Source organism: Callorhinus ursinus, unplaced genomic scaffold (assembly GCF_003265705.2).
Source record: "Callorhinus ursinus isolate GAN/ISIS: 27379988/994484 unplaced genomic scaffold, GSC_fseal_2.0 scaffold15, whole genome shotgun sequence".
NCBI lineage: Eukaryota > Metazoa > Chordata > Mammalia > Carnivora > Otariidae > Callorhinus > Callorhinus ursinus.
The window spans coordinates 6,416,684-6,433,628 of NW_027397077.1; the positions used below are offsets into that span (position 1 = coordinate 6,416,684).

At 42.1% G+C, this 16,945-nt stretch overlaps 1 protein-coding gene and 1 non-coding gene across 3 annotated transcripts in view; both read right to left on the reverse strand.

Annotated features, from left to right (window-relative positions):
• RHOA (ras homolog family member A) overlaps positions 1–16,945 on the reverse strand; it is a 62,827-nt gene that overhangs the window by 12,654 nt on the left and 33,228 nt on the right. The window lies entirely within an intron of this gene.
• Positions 3,112–3,250, reverse strand: LOC112834332 (U4 spliceosomal RNA). Its single transcript, XR_003210856.2, has one exon. It is a non-coding gene; the product is annotated as a U4 spliceosomal RNA (small nuclear RNA).

Here is a 16,945-nt window from a genome sequence, read left to right on the forward strand (position 1 = left end):
TCAAGCAGCATTTGCCCTTTTGGGACTGGCTTATTTCACACAGCATAATGTCTTCAAGGTTCATACATGTTGCAGCATGTGTCAGAATTTCCTCCCTTTTTAAAACTGAGTAACATTCTACTATATGTGTATATACTACATTGTTTATCCATTGATCCACTGATAGACACTGGGTAGCTTCCACCTCTTGGCCACTGTGAATAATATATTTAAGAATATACTGGGGGCGCCTCGGTGGCAGAGTTGGTTGGGTGTCCAACTCTTGGTTTCAGCTCAGGTCAGGGTCTCAGGGTCCTGGGGTCCTGACATCAAGCTCTATGTCAGGCTCCATGCTCAGCACGGACTCTGCTTGAGACACTCTCCCTCTCTCCCTCTGGCCCACCCTTCCATGCATGCTCATCTGCTCTAATAAATAAATTTAAAAAAAATATATATATATTTATCACTAGCAACCAAAGAAAAAATAGGTAATTGGACTTTCATCAAAATTTTTAAAACTTTTGTGCTTTGGGGTACCTGGGTGGCTCAGTTGTTAAGCGTCTGCCTTCGGCTCAGGTCATGATCCCAGTGGGATCGAGCCCCACGTCGGGCTCCCTGCTCTGCAGGAAGCCTGCTTCTCCCTCACCCACTCCCCCCTGCTTGTGTTCCCTCTCTTGCTGTGTCTCTCTCTGTCAAATAAATATATAAAATCTTAAAAAAGAAACAAAAACTTTTGTGCTTCAAGAGATACCATCCAGGGGTGCCTGGGTGGCTCAGTCATTATGTGTCTGCCTTCGGTTCAGGTCATGATTCCAGAGTCCTGGGATTGAGCCCCGCGTTGGGCTCCCTGCCCAGCGGTAAGCCTGCTTCTCCCTCTCCCACCCCCCCTGCTTGTGTTCCCTCTCTCGCTGTGTGTCTCTCTCTGTCAAATAGATAAAATCTAAAAAAAAGAGAGAGAGAGAGAGAGAGCGATACCATCAAGAAAATGAGAAGACATGGGGTGCTGGGCTGGCTCAGCATGAGTTTTGATCTCAGAGTCCTGAGTTCAAGCCAAATGCTGGGTGTCGAGTCTACGTTTTACAAAAAAAGAAAGAAAGAAAAAAAACAAGAAGACAGCCCACAAATAGGAGCAAATGTTTGCAAATAACATACCTAATAAGGCATGTGTATCTAGAATACATAAAAAACCCCTAGAACTCAACAACAAAAAAGCAGCTTAGGTTGGATGGTCTGGCTCAGGGTCTCTCATGAGACTGCAATAAGGATATTGATTTGGGGGGGGTGCCTGGGTAGCTTAGTCGGTTAAGCATCTGACTCTTGGTTTCGGCTCAGGTCCTGATCTCAGGGTGGTGAGATTGAGCCCCACGTTAGGCTCCGCACTCAGTGCAAAATCTGCTTGAGATTCTATCCCCCTTTCTCCCCCCCCCCCGTTCCTCCCCCTGCGCTCATGCATTCTCTAAAAAATTAAATCTTAAAAAAAAAAAAAATGGGCAAAGGATCTGAATAGGTATGACCCAGCAATTCCATTCCTAGACATACATCTGAGAAAAATGAAAACCTATGTTCACACAAATACTTGTACACAAACGTTCAGCAGCATTAAAATATTCATCACAGGGCGCCTGGGTGGCTCAGTTGGTTAAGCCACTGCCTTCGGCTCAGGTCATGATCCTGGAGTCCCAGGATCGAGTCCCGCATCGGGCTCCCTGCTCTGCAGGGAGTCTGCTTCTCCCTCTGACCCTATCCCCTCTGATGTGCTCTCTCTCTCTCATTCTCTCTCTCTCAAATAAATAAATAAAATCTTAAAAAAAAAAAAATATTCATCACAGTTGGGGAACCTGGGTGGCTCAGTCAGTTAAGTGTCCAAATCTTGGTTTCGGCTCCGGTCATGAGATCGAGCCCCATGTTGGGCTCAGCACTCAGCAAGGAGTCAGCTTGAAGATTCTCTCCCTCTCCCTCTGCCCCTCCCCCTGCTCCTGCACTCTCTAAATAAATAAAAAAAAAATTTTTTTTAAGATTTTATTTGACAGAAAGAGAACAAGCACACGGAACAGCAGGCAGAGGGAGAGGGAGAAGCAGTCCCCCAGGAGCAGGGAGCCCTCTGTGGGGCCTGATCCCAGGACCCCAGGATCATGAACTGAGCCAAAGGCAGACACTTAACCAAATGAGGCGCCCAGGCACCCAAATAAAATCTCCCCCCCCAAAGAAAGCGGAAACAAACCAAACATCCAACAACTAATGAATGGATAAAATGTGGTATATATATCCATAGAATAGAATGATGTTCAGCAATAAATAGAGGAAAAAGTGCTGATACATACCACAGTGTGAATGAAACTTGAAAACATTACATATGTGAAAGAAGCTTGCCACAAAGAACCACATACTGAGTGTCTCCATTTGAATAAAATTTCCAGGGTAACCTAGTTGGCTCAGTCAGTAGAGCACAGGACTCTTATCTCAGGGTCATGAGTTCAAGCCCCATATTAAAATTTAAACAAAAACAAAAACAAACAAACAAACAAAAACACAATACAGGGTGCCTGGATGGCTCAGTTGTTAAGCGTCTGCCTTCGGCTCAGGTCATGATCCCAGGGTCCTGGGATCAAGTCCCATGTCGGGCTCTCTGCTCAGCAAGAAGCCTGCTTCTCCCTCCCTCTGCTTGTGCTCTGTGTCAAATAAAATCTTAAAAAAGTGTGTGTGTATATATATGTATGTGTATGTGTATATATATGTATATATAAAATGTTCAGAATAGGAAAATACAGAGACAGAAAATAGGTTGGTGGTTGCCTAAGGGAGTTGGAGGAGGGAGGAAAGAAAATGATTACTAAGGGAACAGTGGGGTTTCTTTTGGGGATGACAAAACTGTCATGAGATGGATGCAGAGCCACAGCTCTATGAATGTATTATATAGTATGAATATATGACATTGAATTGTACACTGAAATGGGTAAACTCTAAGGTATATGGAGTGTATTTCAATAAAGCTGTTACCAAAAAAAAAAAAGAACCTCCAGAATCCTTCCATTTGCCAGAGACTAATTAATGGTCAACCACCCCAATTTCCACCATTCCCTCTTAGAACAGCACCCCAATCTTTAGCTGTGTATGTTGTTGCCTAGTTAAAAGACTACATTTTTTAGCCTCCCTTACATTAGGTATGGCTATGTACAAAGTTCTAGCCCATACGATGGGAAAAGTTTTCAATTAGCAATAATCGCGCCTCGGATAAACCTCATTGGCTACGATACTGCCACTGCGCAAAGCTCTAGCCCATACGATGTAATCAGCAATGCTTGTGGGACTTCCAGGAAGTCTTCCTTAAAGTTAAGTCCTATGTCCTTCCTCATTCCCTGCCTCCTTCCTGGTGCTTAAACCTGGAGCCAAGGCTGCTTTCTGAACACCATCCTGGAATGTGAAGATATGGATGTGTAGATGAAGAACGTAAGTGCCACATTCCGGAGTTGGAGGATTAAAAGGTAGAAAAAGCCTGGATCTTAGCTGCTCTTGGGAGCCACCATCTCAACCCCAGACTGCCTACACTTCTACACTCCTTTATGTGAAAAATAACTGTCTTGTTTAAGATGATATTTTTCAGATCTTTGTTACCTGTAGTCAAACTAATCCTCAACAATACATACTCATAAAACCAGACTATCTAAAGGGAATGCTTCCCAAACTGGAGCAGGTATAATTCACTGGGGGTACATGAAAGAAACACAAGAACCACATTTTTAAGTCTAGAAAACCTAAGGAATTTAGTTTTTTTTTTTTTTAAAGATTTTACTTATTTGAGAGAGAGAGAGAATGAGAGATAGAAAGCACGAGAGGGAAGAGGATCAGAGGGAGAAGCAGACTCCCTGCTGAGCAGGGAGCCCGACGCGGGACTCCAGGATCATGACCCGAGCCAAAGGCAGTCGCTTAACCAACTGAGCCACCCAGGCGCCCAGGAATTTATCTTTAAAATTTTAATTGCATAAACTCCTAAGCAGAAGATCCCATAATGGGAAGGGCTCACAGTGCTGCCATCATGCATTTGTGAGTTCTCAGTATGCTTAACATACGGCAGTATGTGCCTCACTAAGTATATACACAGACTTTATGAAGTTTTAACCAAACCCAAAACTGATCTAGTGATTTTTAAAGATCTTTTATTTTTTTGCACAAAAGCATTAGATTGAGGATAATACTAATAATGAAAGTACAATAATAAGCATAAACAGGAAATGTGCTTGATATCATTCTTTCAACAGCAGGAGTATGCAGGGGTGCCTGCCTGGCTCAGTCAGTAGCAAGCATGTGACTCTTGATCTCAGGGTCGTGAGTTCAAGGCCCACGTTGGGCTTGGAGCCTACTTTAAAAAAGAAACAAACAATAGGAGCATGCAATCAAAACAGTATTATATTGAGACCAGCCTTTAAACTATGGCCCAGTACTCTGGCCACCCCTTCAGCTCCCCTTTCCTTTTTTGCTTTGGATTCCTAATGGATATGGGACCGGTCTCAAGGTCCTGTAGTTTCACTTGTGTTTTGTCTTCCAACTGGACTGCAAATCACCTAAGATCAAAGAACGTATCTTAAATTTCTTTGCAGCCTTATTCAGTTTGGTACTTTAGTGGGCATGCAGTAGATATTAAATAAATACAAGAAAACCAAAAACCAAAAAACATTTCTTAAATGAGAAAGGAGAGAGATTACCTCATTTTCAGAATCCAGGGCACAGACACTAATGGATTTACCTCTTAAAAATTGTTCCTCTAGGGGCACCTGGGTGGCTCAGTTGGTTAAGCAACTGCCTTCGGCTCAGGTCATGATCCTGGAGTCCCGGGATCGAGTCCCACATCGGGCTCCCTGCTCAGCAGGGGATCTGCTTCTCCCTCTGACCCTCTTCCCTCTTGTGCTCTCATTCTCTCAAATAAATAAATAAAATCTTTAAAAAAAAATTGTTCCTCTAGGTTCAGTCTGACTGCTAACATCTCGATAGGATTTGTAAATCATTTTGTTTTTCTCATGTTCTCAAATTCACTTCTAGATTTTATATACTTTACACACCTCTTCAGGCCCAACTTGTATTGGTTTGTGCCCCAAGTCAAACAACCAGGGCCTCATGGGATGCAAACAAAATTCATCAGGAAATCCCTGGTTCAAAAATAAGGCTGCCAGCTTTGAATACCTCCTTCCTAGAAGGCACTCAATTCTCAAGAAATAATTTCTCTCAATCTAATGTGGTTAAAGATGTACAAAATGCAAATGCCAGGGAGCAACCAAAAAGGCTTTGGAAAATTTTCCTTGGGGAACATTTGGCCCAGGAAAAGTGTTAAAACCAACCAGCCTCTACTGGTGAGAAAGACAGAAATTACAAGTGATTATGGGACAAAATGAAAATGAAAGCCTAGAATTACAAATTGATTTCTGGGAGTCTGGCCACACAACCAGACTTGTTGACAAGAAGTGAGAAGTACAAACATCAGGTCATTTCCTGAAATGACCCAAGAAAATGTTACTCTTGTCTTTTCCTTTAACTTTGCTATAAATCCAGCATCTTTTTCAAGTACATGTCTTGCCACAGCTTGAGAAAGGAAATCACACCGGGCTCTCTCTGCAGTCTCTCTGCCGCATGTGTCATTTTCTAGGCTGAATGCAGTCTCAGAAACAATTCTTAAGAGCTCTGAGGAGAGATTTGTCTAGTAAGTCATGACATATTTAAGTCACCTGTAACTTTATGTAAAGGATTGTAAATTTCCTTCCTCAGTTCAAAATCTTTTATAAAAGTTACTGTGCCACCCTCACGAAAGTCAAAAGGAAAAAGAAAGGTCGAAAGGAGATCTCCCATGGTGCTGAGAGGACACAAAAAACACCTGCCACTGGCTGTGGACAAAACTTTGGCAAATTACATTAAGCAGTTACTGTTAACGAAGACAACTAATACTGTAATATATTTCCCACCCACATGCAAATAGAAATGGATCCCCAAGGAAAGCAACAGAGGGGCTACATGCAGTGTCCCATGTAATCCTGTGCTTCATACTCAACAGACAAAAGAGCAGACAGCTCACTGACTCGGGAGGCGGCACCACAGGCCTCCAGGGCAGTACTCCTCTCCAGGGGATGCAGTATCTCAGCAAGCATCTCTTACGGGGTCTGGCATCAGAGGAAGCACTCAGTAAACAGCAGCTCCTACTACTATGGTCTCTCCCTCCAGCTAGGCCTAACCTCACGTCCTCTAGCACCTTTCAATTCATACAGTATTGCCACTTGTGGTATCCCACACCTCCTCTCTCCCTCTCTAATGGCTTCCTTCTCTCAGTCTACAATAAAGTGCAGAGTGCCCCTACTTTAAAATAATAAATCTTCCCACATTCACGCTTTCTTCTGGTTACTGTTCTCTCTGGCCTGTTTCAAAGAGAAGGTATACCCACTGGCTTGCTTAAAATCCCTCCAACCTGCCTTCTGCCCAAACTACCAAAACTTTCTCAGAAATCACCAATGACCTCCCTTCACAAAATCCAGTCCACCTTCTCCTTGATATTTTTTGTTCTAACTTAGCTCCCTAACAAAATACGCCGATGTGCTGATCTCTGCTGTCTGTCTCGTTAGCTACAACCTCCACACCTAATCACTCCCAGCCAGGCTGGGTTTTTCCCTCATCTCCTAATACTCTACCTATCTCTGGGAATCTCAGTTCTTAAAAAAACAAACAAACAAAAAAAACACTTCTATGAATGTCATTCCCAAATCTCTCTCTGACCCAGTCCCTGTTCTAAAACTTCTGATACACCTCAATTCTATTCTCTACTTCCATCTCAAATTCAACATCTTCCAGACATCATTCCAATCTCTGTCCAATCTTCTTTTCCCAGTTACCTCAATCTTGGTGATGAAAACAAAATTACACTCCTAAATACAGGTAGAAACCCTGTGGTTGGGGCGTCTGGGTGGCTCAGATGGTTAAGCATCTGACTCTTGATTTAACTTAGGTCATGATCTCAGGGCTGTGAGATGGAGCCGAGTCTGGCTCTGCACTGGGCATGGAGGCTGCTTAAGATTCTCTCTCTCTCCCTCCACCCCTTCCTCTCTAATAGAAAAGAAACGAAATGAAGAGAAGAAAAGAAACCCTGTGGTTACACAATTCTCCTACTTCCTTTGTTTCTCACAGCAAGACTGCTTTCAAGTTCTAGGGAATTCTGCCCCTTCATGGGTCTCCCTTCCACCACTACCACTTTGACTTCCCATAATCATTGTTCCATTTCAAGTCCTCAGTCCTCAATACTGCCTGCCTGGAAAAAAGCAAAAATGCAACTGGTCTCACCTCACTTCCGTCCTGCTTGCTGCAGGCAATTTCTCCATTCCTACACCTGGGCTTTAGCCCATAACGCCTTTCTGCAAAGGCCTTCAGAAGGTCCTCAATGCCAAAATCAGGTCAAAACCTCTCAGCCTTAACATCAGGGTCCTCTGAAATTCTAATTTTCTCTTCCCACCTTCTCTCCATTCCTTATCACACACCTAATTCCACTAATTGGACTTGTAACACTCCCCCACCTCAGCTCAAAGTAATGCCTTATTTGAATTTTTTTCTCCCTTTCTCCAGAAAATAACACCTCATCTGTCCACCCCAAGCACTGCCCTCTGTTCCAAAGCCTATTTTTTTTTTTTTTAAGATTTTTTAAGTCATCTTTATGCACAACGTGGGGCTCAAACTCACAATCCTGAGATCAAGTCATATGCTCTACCAACTGAACCCGCAAAGCCTATTTCTCATTTCTGGTCCTACATCTTTCACTCCTCAAAATCAAATGTTGCCTCCAAGTGAAGCTTTGGTCCTCCTCTCTTGGTCCTTATACACCTCAATTCAACCACTTTTACCAGGCATCCTACTCTATGGAAGAGATGGCAGTTCTATTTCTTGTGTGCTTGACTCATATCCGTTCTTGAGTGTAAGTTTCTTAAAGACAGAGACCACATCTGGCTTGGTCTGTCCCACTTGGAGCTGCATTATTAATGTAACAAGGATATGCTGAATGGGATGCTTATACAGAAGAACAAAAGTACAAAGAAGGGGCATGTTTCCCGAAAATACTGATAAAAAACTTGACTCCTTGGCATTCTCTGTTTATTCTTTTCTTGAAGCAAGGACTGTTTTGTTTTGTTTTTGCTTTTTTAACATTTTATTTATTTTTTGACAGGGAGAGAGACAGCGAGAGAAGGAACACAAGCAGGGGTAGGGGGAGAGGGAGAAGCAGGTTTCCAGCTGAGAAGGGAGCCTGATGAGGGACTCAATCCCAGGACCCTGGGATCATGACCTTAGCTGAAGGCAGATGCTTAACAACTCAGCCACCCCCCCAACACCCCCCCCCCGCAAGGAGTGATTTTTATAGGATTCAGGAGATTAAAAAAAAAAAAAACAGGTGGAACAGTGAAGAATCTAATTCTAATGAAATTCTAATCAAACACAGGCCAAGCACAAAAATAATGAAAAAGACTATTTGGACCTGCATATATGCTATACTCAGAGAATTTCAATGATATTCCTTTGAAAAACAGACTAATTAAAGTAGGTCAACCTGAACCTGACTTATTAGGAATGATTTTGGAGTCTCAACATTCCAGCTTCCCCTCTTTAGGTCTGATATGCCATGTATAATATTTGCTATCTGCCTTTCAAAAGCCTCCAATTTTAAGTATATACTTTCTACCATCACTGTATTGCAATTGGATCCTTCACACCTGACACCTCCGTAAAATGCTGCCAGAAAGCCAGGTAACACCTGAGCAAAGAGTGGTTACTGTTCATAGTGGGACACTGTACCAAGTATATTAGGCCTCGTCCTGCCCTTTGATTTACACGGCCATGAAAATTCCCTGGAAGGGAAACACAGGCAGTTATCAGTATCAACAGAGGCTGCCAATCTAAATCAACCACAATGAGAAGAAGGCGACCCTGACTTGGATAAGGAGCCTGCCTTGCCTCTGGTACCCTGCTTTGGTAATAGGCAGCTACTATTCTACAGGAAATTGTAAGCCCCTCCATTCTCCTGGTATAGTCTCACTCACAAAGTTACTGATAGTCACACACACAAAGTCAGTAAGACCTTCTGTGTACAGAATGCTTGGACACAGAGCTTTAAGTTACAGCAATAGGAAAAACAACAATGACACATGGGTGGCTATCTATGGCTAGTATTCAATCATCTTGTAGTTAAAGTATAAAAAAACAAAGCAAAAACAGAAAAACCCGTTAACTGCTATTTAACGATTTCTATTAAAAGAGTAGGAACCATTGTTTTACTGGTTCAAAGACTCGAAACTTATCAAAGATTAGCTCTTACTTGGAACTTGAGGATGGATGGGACTGGCCCTGCTGCTGAGGTACACAGTGCTGGGAATGAATGGCAAGATGACACCCTTGTGTCTTCCCTTCACAAGTGGAAATAAGGTCTGTCTGGACATAAATATTCTCCCCTGAACAGCAGTGAGGACAGAGGGTAAGAACATCTTTTTTGTGATGTGCAAATCCTGGCTGTCATGGTCACAAGTACTCAGGAGTTGGGGCATCTGGGTGGCTCAGTTGGCTAAACAGCTGCCTTCAGCTTGAGTCATGGTCTCGGGGTCCTGGGATAGAGCCCCATATAGGGGTCCCTGCTCAGTGGGGAGTCTGCTTCTCCCTCTCCCTCTGCTCTCTTGCTTGAGCTCTCTCAAATGAATAAAATCTTTTTTTTTTTTTTTAATAAGTACTTGGGGGGTGCCTGGGTGGCTCAATCGTTGGGCATCTGCCTTCGGCTCAGGTCATGATTCCAGGGTCCTGGGATCGAGCCCCATATCGGGCTCCCTGCTCAGCCAGGAGCCTGCTTCTCCATCTCCCACTCCCCCTGCTTGTGTTCCCTCTCTCACGGTGTCTCTGTCAAATAAATAAAATCTTTAAAAATAAATAAATAAATAAAAATAAAATAAGTACTCGGGAGTAATGCCTCGTTTTTCAGGGTGACTCCTCTGCTGGCATTATTGATGAAGCACTTTCCAAAGCATATACCTCACTGGCCCCATCAGAGGGACACAGCAACCACAAGATACACTTCACTGCCATGTCTGATAGTGATGCCTACCGCTAATCACAGGCTGGTTGCTCTAAACTCCATTTCTGCCTATTACCTGACATACAACTTCTTTAAGAAAAAAAAAAAAAAAAAAAAAACCACACTATACTAACCATTCTCCTGACGTTCTCTTTAATACAAATGGTGTCAGAAGTTCCAAAAACTGCTACAACAAATCCTAACAAACTGTGTGGACCTTCATGAGTGACCATGACACCTACACACTAGTGTATCACAATGCCCTTTCTACACATTTGACAGGAACTTATTTGATCCTGAACTTCCAAAGGCAGGTATAATTATCATTAATTTCTATTTTACCAACGGGGAAAGAAGCTTAGTGACTAGAATTTATTAAGTGTAAGGCCAATATATTAAAACACATTAATTTTCAAATTGAAAAACCATTCCGGCATAAGGTACACCATTTCCCATCTGTTTTTAGAGACGTTGCTGAAATATAACTTATGCAATTGGGACAGACAAGAAAGGATTTACTCATTGCCAAAGAGGCCTACAAGTCAGTCATACTTCAACTCTATTAGCCTCTATTTCTGCCAGTCAACAGATAAATTAAGCCAGGTCTACTCAGCAAACATGTTGTGGAAGAACACCTAACTAGTCACGGGGGGGCAGTTTGGAGACATGTGAAAAGAAGCTATTCTATTAAAGTGTGGTACACATGTTCTTAAAAATAGCTTTATTGAAATATAATTCACATACCATACAATTTACACATTTAAAGTATACAATTCTGGGATCTAATGTACAGCTTAGTGATTACAGTTAATACTGTATTATATACTTTAAAGTTGCTAAGGAGTAAATCTTAAGTGATCTCACCACAAAAAAGACATGGTAATTATGTGACATAATGCAGGTCTTAGCTAATGTATCAACACTTTGTACACCTTTAACTTACACAACGTCATGTCAATTATACCTCAATAAAGTGGAGAAAATAGTATACAGTTCAATGGGTTTTAGTATATTACATGATTTTTAGAAGTTGTGATAATATATAACAAAACTTGCCATTTTAATTATCTTTAAGTATACAACTGTGATACTGTGATTTACATATATTTGGTCTTAGTCCCTGTTCCTGGCACAGGGCTCCTAAAACCCTTCTAATTTCCTAAATTATATCAACAATGGAAGAATTTTTGGGCGCCTGGGTGGCTCAGTTCGTTAAGCGACTGCCTTCGGCTCAGGTCATGATCCTGGAGTCCCGGGATTGAGTCCCACATCGGGCTCCCTGCTCGGCGGGGAGTCTGCTTCTCCCTCTGACTCTCCTCCCCCTCATGCTGTCTCTCATTCTCTCTCTCTCAAATAAATAAATAAAAAATCTTTAAAAAAAAAAAAAACAATGGAAGAATTTTTATGTTTGATATTTTGTCCTCAAATACCTCCAGTTCCTGAAATAGCTCTGGAATGATCGATCAAAGTCAAAGGCGTGTCTTGTTATTTATAACAAACTCTCTTTCAACCACACCAGAGTTTATGTAAATGAAGGGACTTTGGAAAATCCCTTAAAGATGGAGGCTGGTTGCCAGGGGAACCAACCACGGGGGGCGGGGGGGGGATTGCAACTTTCAGCCCCTTCCTGCCATCCTAGAGTAGGGAAGAGGGACTGGAGGTTGAAGTAATCACCAAATGCCAGTGATTTAATCAATCATGCCTACTTAAAGCCTCCTAAAAGGGCAGGCTTCAAAGACCTTCCAGGGTGGTGGACATGTGCAGGTACTGAGAGAATGGCACATCTGGGTGGGCGGGCAAGCTAGCTCCACATCCCTTCCCATGTATCTTGTCCTATGTATCTGGCTGTTTTGGGGTTATATGCTTTTATAATAAACTGGTAATCTAGTAGGTATTTTCCTGAGTTCTGTGGGCTGCTCTTGGAAAATTAACTGAACTCCAGGAGGAGACTGTGGGATCCTGGGATTTACATTCAGTCCGTCAGAAGCACAGGTATAACCTGGACTTGCTATTGAGGTCTGAAGTGGGAGGCTGTGGGGCAGTCTTGTGGGTCTAAGTGCTTAACCTGTGGGATCCGATGCTAACTTCAGGTAGCTAGTGTCAGAACTCAATTGAATTGTAGGACACCAGTCAGTGTCGCGGAATTGCTTGGTGTGGCAACGCCCACCCTCCATTTGGTGACCAAAAGTGTGAGAAGTGGAAGGTGTTGTAGGGGAGTATTGAGAGTAAAGGATACAAACAGGAGATTTTTTTTCCTTTACAATAATTTAGTGGCAGTAATTACGTTCACAATGTTGTGCAATCACTGCCACTATTTTCAAAGCTTTCTTCTCATCACCCCAAGGAGAAACTTGTAACCATTAAGCCGTAACTCCTCATTCTTCTCTCCCCTTAGCCCTTGATAAACTCCTCTAATCTACTCTCTTTATAAATTTGCCTATTCCAGGGGCGCCTGGGTGGCTCAGTCGTTAAGCATCTGCCTTCGGCTCAGGTCATGATCCCAGGGTCCTGGGATCAAGCCCCGCCATCAGGCTCCCCGCTCCACAGGAAGCCTGCTTCTCCCTCTCCCACTCCCCCTGCTTGTGTTCCCTGTCAAATAAATAAATAAAATCTTTAAAAAAAATAATAAATTTGCCTATTCCAGGGGCGCCTGGGTAGCTCAGTCGGTTAAGCAGCTGCCTTCAGCTCAGGTCATGATTCCAGGGTCCTGGGATTCAGCCCCACGTCAGGCTCCCTGCTCAGCAGGGAGTCTGCTTCTCCCTCTGCCTGCTGCTCTGCCTACTTGTGCTATCTCTCTGTCAAATAAATAAAATCTTTTTTTAAAATTTGCCTATTCTAGGGGCACCTGGGTGGCTCACTCGGTTAAGTATCTGCCTTCGGCTCAGGTCATGATCCGAGGGTCCTGGGATCGAGCCCCACATCGGGCTCCTTGCTCAGTGGGAAGCCTGCTTCTCCTTCTCCCTCTGCCTGCCACTCCCCCTGCTTGTGCGCGCCCTGTCAAATAAATAAAATCTTTAAAAAAAAAATGCTCATCTACGTTGTAGCATGTATCAAATTTCATTCCTTTTTATGGCTGAATTATATTCCATGGTGTGGATATACCACATTTTGTTTGTCCATTTACCTGCTGGTGTATGCTTGGCATTACTTTCATCTTGTGGTTACTGTACTAATGCTGCAATGAACAGTGGCGTCCAATAAATATCTGCTCAAGCCTCTGCTTTCAACTCAAGTATATAGATATATATAGATATAGATATACACACACACACCTAGGAGCGGAACTGTTAGGCAATTATATGATTTTGCTTTTTAAAGAACTGCCAAAATGTTTCCTACAGTAGCTGTACCATTTTACATTCCCATTAGCAATGTACAAAGATTCCAATTACTTCACATCCTTGCCAACACTATTTTAATTACTGCCATTTGAGTGGGTGTGAAGTGGCGTCTCATATGGTTTTGATTTACATTTTCCTAGTGACTAACAATGTTGAGCATCTCTGCATGTGCCTATTGGCCGTTTGTATATTTCTTCGGGAAAAATGTCTGTTCAAATCCATTGCCCATTTCTGAACTGGGTTGCTTCTACTTTCCTGATGGTGTCCTTTGAGGCACATTTTTCATGAAGTCCAATTTTATCTAATATTCTCCTTGGTTGCTGTCGATTTGTGTCAAAGAAACAAGAAACCATTGCCAAATCCAAGGTCATGAGAAATCTGTATTTTTTTCTAAGACTTATACAGTTTTAAGTCTTACATTTAGGCTTTTTATCTCTTTTAGGTTAATCTTTATACATGGTATGAAGTAGGAGTCCAAATTTATTATTTTGTCATGTGGTAATCATGTCATCCCAGCATTATGAACACTTCTTTCCCCACTGAATGGTGTTGGTAACCATACTGAAAATCAACTGACCCTAAATGTGAGGACTTATTTGATTCTCAATTTTATTCCACTGATCTGTATGTCTGTCTTTATGCCAGTAATCACACTGTCTTGATTACTGTCAGTTTGTAGTAAGTTTTGAAATCAGGAGGTGTGAGTCCTCCAACTGTGTTCTGTTTCAAGACTGTTTTGGCTATTCCAGGTCCCCTGGATTTCCAAATGAATTCTAGGAGCAGCCTGTCAATTTCTGCAAAGGCGGCAGCTGAGATTTTTAATAAGGATTGTACTGCATCTATAGATCAATTTGAGGATTACTGCCACCTTTACAGTATTAAGTCTTCTGATCCATGAAGACACGATGTCTTTCCATTTAGGTCATCGTTTGTTTTTTTCAACCTTCTCCTCCACAGCTTCCTTTTTCTCCTACTTAGACCTAGACCCATAAGCATTTAGCTAAAGGTGGAGAAATATTGTCTTCTACCACTTCCTGGAAAAATGCCAAAAATAGTAAACATTTTAATAATGCTGTTAGAAACTTTTTACTTTTTATTAACACATTTAATCCTCATAACTGACCAATGAGATAGAGCCCAGTAATCTAATTTCCCTGAAGTATCAAAAGGCTAACTTGCCCAAGGTCACACAGCTAGCTAGTAAGGGGCAGAACTGGGCACTGAATAAGCAATCTGTTCCAGAGCCCCCATGCCTAAACACTCTGCTTTCTTGCTCTCCTTCGTTCCTCCCAAATGTCAAGGAGCAATCATACAGCTTATAGTGTCCTTTTTGCCTTTGCTACCCAAGTAAACCTTAGTGACATTGTGAGCAATCAGTTAATATGTGACTGAAGGTGACTGATTACTCTCAATTATTTCTTCTTGAGGTTTTGATGTATTTGATCAAAAGCCGTGTGGTTTTGGGGCACCTGGCTGGCTCAGTAGATAGAGCATGCAACTCTTGATGTCAGGGTCTTGAGTTCAAGCCCCAAGCTGGGGGTAGAGATTTTTTTTAAGAAAAAAATTTTAAAGATATTATTTATTTATTTGGGGGTGGGGGGAAAGAGCACAGAGAGGGAACTCCATCCTAGGATCCTGAGTTTATGACCTGAGCCGAAGGCCGACACTTAACTGACTGAGCCAACCAGGTGCCCCAAGATTACTTAAAAAAAAAAAAAAGTCTTGGGGTTTAAAAATTATGTTAAATTTATCTGACATTTCCCAGGTTGTTTTCTAGCCTTTTGTGATTTTTTTTGCACACATTCTTTTTAGAATGTCATTTACATAAAAAGAGGAAGAAAGAGTTGCCAAATGTCAAGTATATTTGAGTTGCTGTGAAGTTAGCAACTCTTAGTTCTAGTGTGTCTTAAGTCTGTTTACTCTCACTGGGGGACAGATGATGTCAAGCAAGGGTTGTGGCTTTCTGCACTGCAGGAAACTCTGCTACAGTAAGACTGATAAGCGGTGGCCAGCCCTTTTCACACTTTTTACAAGTCTAATGATTTCCTGTAGTCTAACTACAACCGATTTGTATTTGCACTCCTACTTGCCTTGCTCATCTAGTTGCAATGTGGGAGTGGTCTGTCCATCAGACATTTTCAGCAGTTAAAGAGTGGCTGCTTCCTGCACTTGGGCAGGTAAACCACAACCACGCATTAACATTCAGTTCTCTCCATTTCACACAGCAGTCTTTGGTGATTTCCTCATGTTTCTGTGACCATCATGTAGACTCATATTTGTCTAAATAGCTTCCTGAAAGTTTTCTGGATTGTTCATTTAGCCTAGAGTTTAGTATACAGCATTCTAGTCTTCCTAGTTTAATTGGTCTGACATTAAAAAGAACTGCTCACTGGACAAAAAGCAAATACCATAAGACACTACTGACTGACCTAATGTCCTGTATTTTTAATCCTTCAATCATCAGTTTTCACTTAACAAAATAACCTTATTAAGACAAATATCTAGCCATGACAATTCAACTAGCTATTTTGTTAGAATCGAGTCTCTTGTCAGTGGTTATCAAAGTGGTCCCCAGACTAGGGCTATCAAAGTCACCTGACAACTTGATAGAAATGCAAATTCTCAGCTCCCACTACAAACCTACTGATTCAGAACTCACTCCCAGGAGTTCCGATTCATCTGGGTTTAAACAAGCCCTCCAGGGGAGCCTGCATTGGGCTCCCTAATCAGTGGGGAGTCTGCTTCTTTGTCTCCCTCTGCCCCTCCCCTCTGCTCGTGCTCAAAATAAAATATAAAATAAAATATAATATAAAATAAAATAAAATTATATAAATAAAATAAAAATAAACAAGCCCTCTAGGTGATTCTGACTCATGTCCAACTTTGAGAACCTTTGATTTAGTGTATGCTTATTTTTACTGTACCGGTAAAAAGAAGCATTCACCCACCAGGTACCCAAAACTAATTTTTTGAGTCTTATAATTTCTCTGAAATCTTTTTTTTTTAAATGTTTTATTTATTTATTCATGAGAGTCAGAGAGAGAGAGAGGGAGAGGCAGAGGGAGAAGCAGGCTCCCCGCCTAGCAGGGAGCCCGATGCGGGACTCGATCCCAGGACCCCGGGATCATGACCTGAGCCGAAGGCAGACGCTTAACCATCTGAGCCACCCAGTCGCCCCTCTGAAATCTTTTTATTTGCTTCTTAGTGATCGTCTGAACTACTCTGCCACTCTTTTGGCTTGTATTATAAAATTTCAGTCTACATCTTAGTATGTTTCATAAGCATCTTATTTCCCCATTAAACTTCTTAGTCCAAAGTAATCCTTTTTCACAAAAGCAGCTTTCTAAAATGGCCAATAAACAGGAAAAGGTGTTCAATACTATTAGTCATCATATCAAATTAAAGCCCCAATGAAGGGCATCTGGGTGGTCCAGTCAGTTAAGCATATGACTCTTGATCTCAGCTCAGGTCATGGTCTCAAGGCTCGCAAGATCAAACCCCATGTCAGGCTCCATGCTCAGCATGGAGTCTGCTTGTCCCTCTCCTTCCCCCT